Here is a 10802-nt window from a genome sequence, read left to right on the forward strand (position 1 = left end):
CAGGACGTTATATGGCAGCAAACACCGAGTTCTTAATCCAGGCATTGGACTATTTTATTTGTTAATTTGACCCCAGCCTGTATATTGATGATGGATGCGTAAAAAGCGTTTGACTTGGTGAATTGGGCAGCACTATTCTACTCTCTCTGTCAATTCGGTTTCCCAGCCTCAATTATTAAGAGGCTTCATAATATCTATGAGGGAGCATCGGCCCAAGTAATAATCAACGCTAAACAGGCTGGTAAGATCAAGGTAAACAGGGGCACAAGGCAGGGCTGCCCGTTGTCCCCGTTGCTCTTTACTTTCTTTATTGAACCTTTAGTAGTTAAGATTAGGGACAAAGTGGCTATTCAGCCCCCTATCGTCGGTATGTCTAAATTAAAGTTGTTTGCCGATGATATTATTTTATATTTATTACTCATAAAAGAAAATATTGAAAATCTCATGAGAGAGTTTAATAATTATGAAAAGTTAGGGGGTTATAAAGTAAATCCAAATAAAACTGAGGTCCTTGCATTAAACCCTGATCTTCATTTTCTCCCTGTCGATCTGCAGGCCCAAGCTGCAAGAAGCGACCCAATCAGATACCTGGGCATATATGTGACCACTGAATATGATATGCTTTATTCTATGAATTATATCAGAATGAAGAACAAAATTCGAAATCTTTTAGATCAATGGCTTCTTCTTCCATTATCAATTATAGGTAGGGTGTCATTTATTAAGATGTCGGTGATGCCCTTGCTCATATTTTTGTTCCATTACGTCCCCTATAAAATTAATTTAGCCTATTTTAAAGAACTCGAAACAATGCTGAGAGGTTTTATATGGGGCAATAAAGCTTCACGAGTTAAACTCCCAGTATTACAACTCCCAGCTGAACAAGGAGGTTTAGCCCTACCCCATTTAAGGACCTATTATGAAGCCGCATTTTTTTACATATTGGCAGGATTATTGAGGAGTAATCTAACAAGAGATAATTTTTTTCTTACAAGAATGTTACAAGAGGCAGGTTCCCAAATTCCAGTTTTTTTAAAAGTGGCAAAGCTCCCAAAGAGGTCAAGATATAAAACATTAAGAGAATACGCCTCAAGAATGTCGCTCCTTTTCAGAAAACATGGTACTGATGGTTCTCATTATCTATGTTTATTAGAATGTACTCAAATTGGCCTCCCACTAAGTTTGAATCATATTACAACCTGGGAACTTTGTGGGTTCCGAGAGTTAAGACATTTGGTAGTCCAAAACAGGGTAATTAGTTGGCAGGAGGTAACCGCTAGAATAAAGGGTTCATTGCGCCCGATCCATTTTGAATATATGCAGATCTTCTATTTTATTAGAAAAGAGATAAGTGGCCTGTTTAATCCTCCTAATATTATACTAACAGCCCTGTATGGTGGAATGAGCAAAGGTTTTGGATATTGGTATAAGATGCTTCATTGCTCAAATCAAAATGTATTAGTAGACAGACATCTTGAGAAAATAAATCTAGCTACACAATGTAACTTTTCCACAAAGGATTGGGAGGTCATTTGTCAGTTGGGGAATAGATCTTTGAGTGCTGCCAACTATAAAAGGATGTCTTTCCTGTCTCGCTGGTTAGCATATTATACACCGGAGGCTTTGGAAAGGATGTTTCCCGGAGCTGAGAATAAATGTTTCAGAGGTATGGCTAGTAGCCAGGGAGGATGGCATAAAAAATGTTTTACTTGCTGCCAGCTAGAAACTTTTTGGAAGGGAATATTTGCCGATATCGAACAGGCTATTGGGAAATCTGCTAGAGAGGTGAGAATCTATTTACAGCACTCCAAAACATGTTTTGAATTATTTCAGTTTTTTGTATGTATTGCACAGATAAAAGATTAAACTATTGTCACCAGTAATGTTCATGGGATATTATAACAATCACACAGTATAAGGATAAGCAGTGGTCCAATGTGGAATCAAAAAGAGGTCCTCTTCAAAGTAACGAAAGTTTGGTTATTCTTCTTTATTCAAAATTCATTAAAAACAGGTTTTTCCAGCATACAAATCGCTACAAATCGCCAACACGTGTTTCGTCTCCCACAGAGACTTCATCAAGGCATAGATAGTAGTATGCAGGTGTCTAATAATCCATTCATGCAGTGAGGACTCAACGTTATGTGTTTTGATAGTGAAATACCAAAGGCGCGGAAAAGTATACGAATAAAGACTGTCAGAATCCAGATTTAAGATCGCAGAACAAATCACACTATAGAGAAATGTGGTCGGACTCCCCGGAAGGTTAAGGGGGTCACAGTTCGCAACCCTGATAAGTTGCAGTCAAGTGTCAGCACCTCTAATATCCCGCCTCGTCGCCTGCAATAGCCCGAAGTAACAACAGCAGAAGTATCCCTGTTCAGTATATGCAAAGATAGGAGCAGGTTTAATAAAGCAGAAGAGGTATTTATATTTATATCTTGTGCAGTTGCTCGTTCCTTAATACTTCAAAACTGGAAGTCCAGCGAGATCCCATCACACTTAAAATGGTTCAACAAAATGAGGAGAACATGTTTTTTTGAAAAGGCTAATGCTGGTAGAGTGGGAGCCATTGGGAGATTTGAGAGGAACTGGAAATATTTTGAGATTCTAGAAGTAATTAAGGGAGGATGATTCGTGAAAAAAATTGAGAGGAGATGATATTTTTATCTGTTTTCCAGGACATCTACATTTACCAGCACTTTTTTCTTATATCAGATTGCACTATGCACTTTTTAAGATAGTACTTTTCTGTACTTCTGGCACTCTTGCACTAGCACTTTATTGCAGTTTTGCACGTTTTTGCAGATGCACTTTATAAATTGCACATTTTGTACATAATGTCCTGAAAATTTCAACGTTGCAGTAGGCTGATCTTTTCTATCTCGATGAACCGCCCTTTTATCTTTGTATATCTGTTTTAACTTTTTATCTCTTGTTTGTTATTTAAGAAATATTTTGGAAATGTGTGATTATTGAAATCTAAAGTATAATATGTTTTGTACCTTTGGTTTATCTTTTGCTCTATTCAATAAAAAAAAAAAAATTTTTAAAAGAAACTTCTCATACCGCAAAGCTGGCACCAAAGTTAAACAATGGTTCCTCTGACACACCCCTTCAGTACACCTCTCGGCCTTTAAAAGACTCAGAAGGAGTACTATGCTACTTTGCTGCCCTGCTATTCTGCTGCCCTGCAGCCTGGGTGAGAAGGACTGGACATGTATATTTAATTCAGGATCCCGCAGGGGCACCAAGGGCTAGTTGGCTAGCCAGCAGATCAGAGCCTCGGGCACAGAAAAGGCTCCAACCACCCTGAACGCTGACTCTGCCTAATGTGAGTCTTCACCCCCAAATGGTGCCACCCCAGTTCTGGACCCTTAGAAGTGAGCCTTAATATGTTCTGTCAGCCCAGCTATGGTTTTTAGGGAAAAATGGATGCAGTGCGACTCATCTCCTCGTGGCTCCACATTGGAGCCAATGCTATGCAATGCATCCCAATGCAGGACCCCGCAGCTCCTCAGACCTGCAGCTGCATGACACCTCCACGTTGCAGGACCTTGCATTGCAGCCCGCAATCCATCAGAAACGCTGCTGCCCAATGCATCCTAAACACGGGATCTCAAAGCGCTCCGCAACCAGGATTTTAATATACTTTGTTTAGTGGGCCTAACTTGGTCCCTGTACTTGGCCCATGCTCCATTGTGGTCAGCCTAAACTTGTGATTTTGTCCCGGTCCCGCACGACCAGGTAACCACAGTTGTCACTTTGTGCATGTAAGTACTATTTCTATTTAGATCTTTAAAATGTAATAGCTCTGGTTTTACTGTTTGAATTTCTGTCATTTTGGTGCTAAATAATTTATTACATTTTACTAAATTGGCTAGGGATTTTTCTTGTGTTGTGTTGTGTTTTTACTTTATTCGTGTTTGGCAGTGGTAGCTGGTAGAGAACAGGGTTGGCGGGGTTTTGAAAAGAAAAAAAACAAACACCGACCTTTTCCGCCGTCTCTCTTTCGTCTTCGCTTCTCTTTTCTTTCTGACTCCGAGTCGTACGAAGCAGGAAGCACACAGGCTACCGTAAGCCAATCATTACGCTGCAATGCAGAATTGTGATTGGTCTGAGTGCCATGGTTCTGTGCTTAGATGGGGAATGGGAGCCTGGGCATGTTCCTCACCAGGCAGTTATTTACAGCCTGGTGAGGAACATGCAAAGTGCGCTTGACTGTCAGGCCGGGCCAAGACAGCAGGCCAAACAGTCATGAGCACTTTGAGTGTGCCCACCACTCATCCTCCCTATGCAAGCAGCCCCATCCCACCCTAACCCAGCCCCACAGTAACAAAAAATAAAATGATAATAATGCTGTTATCATTTTATTTTTTCCTATTCCACAGCTCTAAGAGCAGTGGAGCAACGCTCCTCCTCGTTAGCGGAGGAGACACCCCTGCTGCTTGGAGTGGTGAATAAATACTTCACACATTGCCTCTAAGTTAAACCTGACTGCTTTGTGCCACGCAACCAGAGAGTTAAGCACAGGTTAATTTGAGGTTGCTTCTGACTTCACCCTGACAGTAATTGTGGTTGCTGCTTGAATAGCATTTCACCCTCCTCAACCTAATCTAATCTCCTACGCTAAACCCTTCCATCCTAAAAACTCTACTTTCTTATTCAAATACCGTGACTGCCACCTCTCTCTTATATGAGATCAAACAAAAAAATGATGCACAGGGGATGTTTCTGGCGGTAAAGCAACAGGAGATCTGATTGTCATATTCACGGTGCTTTCACTGCCTCTAAATAAAGTGTAGGAGAACTGGCCAACTAGGGTATCCATCAATATTTAATTGTATATCACACCCCTTTCTCCTCCAAAAACAAGGCTAAACACTGCACTCCAAGGCAAGAGCACCTCTATGGTCAATCACATATTGTGAATGGAAAATTAAAATAACTCGATTTTGTTAATACTACTGTGATTGCAGATGACACTTTAAACATCCATGCTAATTTGTTTTATTGAATAACACTGTAATATTTGCAAAGTCCCGCAAGTCTTCACTCTCATGATGGAAGTAGTAAGAGTGAATCCTGAAACTGCTTTATCACTATCTTAATATTTTGATTCCTGTAACATTGCATGAATTAATGAATTCAGCATTACTGATGCTAATACGAAAGGTAGCCCTCTGTCATCCAGTCTGAGAAGCTTAAAACAAATAAATGAAGCAGACTTCTAGTGGGCTTTTACTTCAACCAAAATGCTTCCAACATAGAATTTGGAGTGAGCAATACATTCCTCTCCACAGGAGGAGTTGATGAACTTTTGGCCATGCTAATATGGAGCTTTAGCCGTATTCCGCAAACCACCACATAATGGAGTTTTTTCCTGCACGCCTCTCACCAACAGTAAGTTGGTGAGTGAGATTTGGTGTTCTTATGCATGATTTTCAGTCGCTAGGAGGGTGCGGCAGGTTATATGCAGTTGCGACCGTTCACGTTTAGAAAGCTGCTGTTGCTCCAATAGAAAATCTACTCGAGCAGTAGCAAAATCAACTTGAGAAGCAGCACATTTTGGCATGCTGCGTGGTGCCATTTGGGCTGATTTTTCAGCGCGTAATGAGCTCCCGGCACTAAAAATCAGCGTAAACCTTCAACTTGCCTAATTCAGCCCATTTGTGGAACTCTGCAGATTCTCGCCGAGATAGTGGGGCACATGCATCAACCTATTTAGGAAGTGCAAACGGTGCGAATCGGTAAATTCGGCCGTTTGCACTTCCTAAATATGTGTTTGGGATGCATCAAGCATTTTTGAGTAATTCGGTATTTTTACAGAATTCCAAAAATGCGATTGCTTTTAAGGAAGTGCAAATTTGCAATTCCTTAAAAGCTATGCATCATTTAAAAAAAAAATTGCGATTATTCAAATTGGAAGTGCAAATTACCACGAGGTTCAACCTCGTGGTAATTTGCGAAATTGTTTAAAAATGCTTAAAAATGCATTTTTTAAACTGTCCAGTTACAGACACACATGTCCTTAGGACATGTGTGTGTGAAACATGCACTTTCAAATGCATTTCAGGGGTGCAGGGGGGGGGTCCTTTGGACCCCCCCTGCACCCATGAAATTTTCTAAGTGCCACTCGCAATTTGCTACTGCCTTCCAATTGACTACATTGATTCCTATGGGCCTCTAGGCCCATAGGAATCAATGTAATGCCATTCCTTAATTGCACTTCGCAATTAAGGAATCGCAATTTCCGAAAATTAAGAAATCCTAAAAACTTTTAGGATTTCTTGATGCATAGCATTTTGCATTTCCTAAATAGCGATTCCTTAATTTTCGCTATTTAAGAAATGCAAAATCCTAGATTGATGCATGTGGGGGTTAAACTCTGCAAGTTCTGCCCACCCCTGCATGGAATAACAATGCATACATTCTAACCAAGCACTCCCCGATGCTTGTGCATGCTACACGTCCGAAAGTGTGCGTAAGCGCCCCATGTAAGAACCATGTAAATGCTGCAATTAAATTTAAAAAAAACGGATTGCTCATTAGTCTGTATATAAATATCTCCTCAAATCTTTTCCTCCCTTTCACGTCCACGTGTGAATGAGATCCTCGAAAGCTCTACTTCCCTATTGTTTTACTATTAGTGACCACCACTCTGCCTTATGGTTACACCTGTTCCACTGTCATGTTTCCTCCGTGTGTATTTCTCTATGACAAACTTATTCCTCTTTTCCGTTATGATCTCACCCGACAGGGTGGCCTCGTTTCGTCCTTTGTTGCACTTCAATTGTACAGTAATTATGTCGTTGTGTTCTATGTAAAGCAAGCCTTTGCCATTGTGGCTATGTTAGCATTTATGGACAGCAATACATAAATAAATATATTCAGGTAATCTTGACTAGTGTTACAGCACTTTGCAGTGTTTCTTAAATTTCATGAACTAGGGAATTAGAAAAGCATATTGCTCACTGGTCCTGACGCAGAATTATTTGCTTATTTATTTATTTATTTCATTTATTTATTAGTTTTGTAGAGCGCGACAGCTACCCGCAAGGTTTTTCCGGCGCTAACGGCAAAAAGCAACAAAGCTTTAACAGCTATGGGGATTATTGGTTAAAAAGCCAGGGCCCTTATTTATGAGGCCTTGGGTCAGTTTTGCACCGCCGGTGCGTCACTTTTTGTGACGCACCAGCGGCGTAAAAAAATGCGCCTTGTTGCGCCATATTTAAAAAGTGACGCATCTAGGTAGATGCGTCACTTTTTAAACCCCTGCGCCACATTATACCTGCGTCAGGTATAATGTATGCAGAGGGGGCGTTCCCCCGCAAAAAGCCTCGTAAAAGTGACGCAGTGAAATCTATGAGATTTCACTGCGTCACTTTTAGGATGCCGTTGCGTCAAAATCATGCGCCTGCCTCACAGCAGGCGTAAGACTGACGCAGGCCCTTTCACATGGGGCTTTCCCCATATGAAAGGACGCATTGCTGGAGTTGCGTCACTTTTGTGACACACTCCAGCAATGCGTCACTTTTGCGCTTACAGATACATCAGAAATACTGACGTATCTGTAAGTCCTTGCGACATGATGCGTCATACATTAAATATGACGCATCATTGGTGTCGCAAGGAGTGCGCAGTGAAAAGTGACGCGTCGCTGTTTTCACGCAGCGATGCGTCACTTTTCATAAATGAGGCCCCAGGTTTTGACGGCTCTGCGGAAACGAGCATGACAGTTCTCAGCACGAATGTGGAGGGCAGAGAGTTCCAAAGTCTGGGCCCCAAGCACGAGAATGAGCTGCCACCCATTCTGGATAGTCTGTGCTTGGGTACACAAAATAAGTTTTGTGAAGATGATCGGAGTGAACGAGAGGGGTTATAGATTTTAACAAGAGACTGCAGATAGGACGGGGCCACCCCAGCCTTGATCTTGCTTCAGTTTAAAGATTAATTACCCTTGGTCAGACTGGCATAAAGTGCAATCTAGCAGTGCCGGAAGGGCTGGTCTGAAAGATCAGTGTTGGGATGGTGTTTGGATGTTTGTGGGCCTGTTTTATGTTTTGGTAGGTCAGTTTGTACTGTTGATTTACCTGTTATTGTGACAGCCATTGCCTATAGCTAGCACAAATGCATGCAGTCTCCCATACCTTGCAAAACACCTATACAGTATGTTCAAAACTCCCTCAATTTGCAATTGTGTGTAATTTTCATCTATCTAGTTCACCAAAGGAGCTCTCTTTTATTTTGTTGTCCTGGTTTTTTTCTGTCACAGTCTGACCTTGACTTCCAATGGTCCAGTGCTACACAGTATCCTTTCATAGAAAGGATGGGAACGAAAGATGTTTAAAAAAAAAAAAGATTATTTATGCCTCTCCGTGATTTAAGGAAGATATGAGATCACGTGCACACACAGAGAATGCAGAGAAGATAAAATGTGTAATTTAAATAAATGCTGTATAAGGAGCAAAATATGAGACTGTTAAACCGAGTAAGGACGAATTGTAATCCAGGCTGCTGCTGGCATGCAGTCATTCAAAGCTCATCAGGTCAGAGCAACCTAATGGCTGCCAGCAAGATAACGGACATGCCACGCTGCTGGAAAATTAGAAGATAACAGCGGAAAGCAAAGGCGAATTAATGATCCCATTTCCCACAACATTAGGACAAGTTAAAATTACGAGTCACTCTTGAGGGTCAGAGAACATTTATTCATTCTATGAAAACACTAACGCCTCTTCCTGCCTGGAGTGAGACTGATGGACTGAAACGTCTTCAAATAGCCTTTTTAGTGATATCCATGTGGTGCGGTGGGAAATAAAGACAAGGAGAGGGGGTTGCCCAAGCCAGCTTGGATCTTAAAGATCTTGCCTTACGGCTAAACCCCTGAGCTCCATTTGTAGGGGAGCAATTGTTTTTCACACCGAAGTTAAGTTTACTATTTACTGCTTAAGGGAAGTTAAGAGGTATCTTTTGTTGTTTCTTCCTCTTTTAAACTCCTGAAATGTTTCACTTTGAAATGTACCCCATTGTGGTTCTTTCAAAGGATCCCGTTTCAATAATGTACTTCCTCCCTTCCAAGGATCATGTAGCAATAATGTCCTTCCTTCCTCCCTTCCTCACTCCTTCCCTTGCCCCCCTCACTCCCTCCCTCCCTCCCACCCTTCCTTCCTTCCTTCTCTCTCTCTCTTTTTATTTCTTAACAAGATACAATTAAACTGGCTGCTAGCAGTGCTTGTTAAAGCTGTTATAAGTGTCTCAAAATGAAAGCACATCTTCTCCTGGATTGTGCAGTTTCCATGTCAGTCTCTGACTTCACGTAGCTGAATTAAGCAGATAACCTGGTCTGCACTGCTGCCCCTTACAACTGTGAGACAATGGTTAGAATGCCTACCTAGGATAACATTTGTATTCGCAATGATTCCCAATGTCTTAGGTATCCAGAACTCCCCTATACCTTTCCAATATGTCAGCATTCAAGAAGGATATCAAATTAGGAACGCTTCTCAACCCCTGTCCAAAAAACCACTTAAATACACATATAATTGATTACTCTGGTTCTTCTGTAGATCCTAAATGCGCCAGCCCGTAGTCACACATATCACTAAGCCGCAATGCATATTTTGACATTCACTATTGCTGTTCCAGCAAGACTTATGTCTCTGAACCAAAAACTTTTTAGGGCTGCACGTTGTATTACTCAGATCTTGCACTAAGGCCCACATGCATCAAGCATTTTTGTATTCGCCAACGGTGCGATTCCTTAAAATCGGCCGTTTGCGAATGCAAAAGTGCTTTTTGGGATGCATGAAGCAATTTTAGAATTCGTAACATGTTTGCGAGTTCTAAAATTGCGGGTGCTTTTAAGAAGTCGCAAATGTGCGATTTCTTAAAAGCAATGCATCATTAAATTTAAAACTGTAAATTCGCAATTAGGGTAAAGTTTGGAAAAAGTGTTTAAAATGCTTAAAATGTTCAATGCAATGCAATGCAATGCAATGCATCATTAAATTTAAAACTGTAAATTCGCAATTAGGGTAAAGTTTGGAAAAAGTGTTTAAAATGCTTAAAATGTTTTTTTTTCAACATTCATGTTTCACACACACATGTCCTTAGGACATGTGTGTGTGGAACATGATGCGAAAAATACATTTCAGGGGTGCATGGGGGGGTCCTTTGGACCCCCCCCCCTGCACCCATGAAATTTTCAAAGTGCCACTCGCAATTTTCATTGACTCCTATGGGCCTTTTGGCCCATAGGAATCAATGGGAATTGCGAAAATTAACTTAAGAATTCGGTATTCATTTGGGATTCGGTAAAAATTGCGATTTTTACCGAATCACAAATGAATACCGAAAATAATGATGCATAGCATTTTGCACTTCTTAATTTGCGATTCCTTATTTTTCGCAAATTAGGAAGTGCAAAATGTCACAATGATGCATGTGGGCCATAGAAACTTCCCCCAAATCCACATCCTGTGTCCTTCAGTAATAGGGAGACTGTGATAATTGTGATTAATGGCTAATCACAATTCCTGTTACAAGGATTGCAGCCAATCAGGGTTGCCTTCTCCAGTTCTTGATCTGCAGTGTGCCTATTCTGGTTTCCCTGCAGGCAGAGGATTCGGTTTTGCTAGTTCTTGTACCCCTCGATATGTTCACTGCTTTGCACACATTTTTTATGCAAATATTTCTGTGGTTATTTTGCATCCTTAATCTTTTGATATCTCTGCCTCATCAGAGACACACTCACCAAATTTGATGATCTTTTTAAGGATACGGGTTGTGGTCTATTGGCT

This window comes from Lissotriton vulgaris, chromosome 5, assembly GCF_964263255.1.
Source record: "Lissotriton vulgaris chromosome 5, aLisVul1.2, whole genome shotgun sequence".
Lineage (NCBI taxonomy): Eukaryota > Metazoa > Chordata > Amphibia > Caudata > Salamandridae > Lissotriton > Lissotriton vulgaris.